The sequence below is a fragment of the Camellia sinensis genome, chromosome 7, assembly GCF_055761805.1.
Source record: "Camellia sinensis isolate YWXY chromosome 7, ASM5576180v1, whole genome shotgun sequence".
Taxonomy (NCBI): domain Eukaryota; kingdom Viridiplantae; phylum Streptophyta; class Magnoliopsida; order Ericales; family Theaceae; genus Camellia; species Camellia sinensis.
In genome coordinates, this window is record NC_138967.1 from 31,882,435 (window position 1) to 31,884,088 (window position 1,654).

Genomic DNA, 1,654 nt, shown 5'->3' on the forward strand with positions numbered 1-1,654 from the left:
GAAATCTAGCAAGCAGCATAAGAGGAGTTCATATTTTACTAAATGTAGTAATGACAAGAATCAATGAGAATGAGATTATATCATCTAAGTATACAAAAAAGCAATCACTCGCATCCCCTCCTGTAATAGATAACACCCTATCAACTGAGCACTACACCCAAGGTCTTTCTAAGGAACTCAAACCTAAGAAGATCAAGGAGTTTTGTAAAAATATCAGATTTTTAGTGCTTAGTGGGTACATGTTCAAGTACAACAAGGCCTTCTTCCACCAACTCTCGAATAAAATGATGACGAATGTCGATGTGTTTGGTGCGAGAGTGTTAGACAGGATTTTTAAAAATGTTAATGGCACTTGTGTTATCACAAAAAAGAGTGAGAGTGTTCTGGTCTATTCCATAATTATGATGCATTTGCTTCATCCATAGCATTTCTGCATAACAACTCCCTGCAGCAATGTACTCAGCCTTAGCAGTCGAAAGAGCAATGGCATTTTGCTTTTTGCTATGCCAGGCAACCAAATTATTCTCAAGATAAAAACACCCCCCAGATGTACTCTTACGATCATCACCACACCCTTCCCAGTCGGCATCAGAAAAACTAGTGATTTCGGCTGTAATGTTGGTCGAGAACCAAATCCCATAACCCAATGTCCCATTCACATACTTAATGATACGTTTGACAGCAATCAGATAAGACTCTTTAGGACAGACTTGGTAACAGGCATAGACACCAACACTAAATGAAATGTCAGGAGGACTGGCAGTGAGGTACAAAAGACTCCCTATCATACTCCTATATAGAGTGGGATCAACATCAGTACCAGAGGTGTCTTTGGAAAGGTGAAGACTGGTGCTCATGGGAGTGCGAGGATGTTTGGCCGACTCAAGACTGAACTTTGAGACAAGGTTTTGGCATACTTACAAACATACCCGAAGGAGACTGTTTAATTTGAAGACCTAAAAAGTAAGACAACTCTCTCATCATGCTCATATCAAACTCATGTGTCATGCAATCCGAAAAGTGTTTAACAAGATGATAAGTAGTGGATCCAAACACAATATCATCAACATAAATCTGTGCAAGAAGAATATGAGACTTAGTATGTTTCACAAATAAAGTCTTGTCCACACTACCCCTTTGAAAATCATTATCAAGTAGGAAGATAATAAGTCTATTATACCAAGCCCGAGGGGCTTGTTTCAACCCATACAAACCCTTGTCTAACTTGTAGACATGGTTTGGACATTTAGGGTCCTCAAACCCTTTCGGTTGCTCAACATAAGCCTCTTCTTTCAAGTAACCATTCAGAGAGGCACTTTTAACATCCATTTGAAACAGTTTGAAACCAAGAAAGCATGCAACACCAAGTAAAATGCGAATAGATTCGAGACGTGCAACTGGGGCAAACGTTTCATCATAGTCAACACCCTCTACTTGTGTGTAGCCTTGAGCAACCAACATAACTTTATTTCTAACCACAGTACCATTCTCATTAGATTTATTCTTAAAGATCCACTTGGTATCTATAACATTCATGTTTCTAAGTCTGGGAACAAGAGTTCAAACATTGTTACGTTGAAATTGACCTAGTTCTTCATGCATAGCATTAACCCAACTATCATCTAGTAGGGCCTCTTTTATATTCTTAGGTTCA

At 38.9% G+C, this 1,654-nt stretch overlaps 1 pseudogene; it reads right to left on the bottom strand.

Annotated features, from left to right (window-relative positions):
- Positions 1-320: 320 nt before the first annotated feature.
- LOC145795708 (secreted RxLR effector protein 161 pseudogene) lies at positions 321-857 on the bottom strand (annotated as a pseudogene).
- Between the last annotated feature and the right edge of the window lie 797 nt (positions 858-1,654).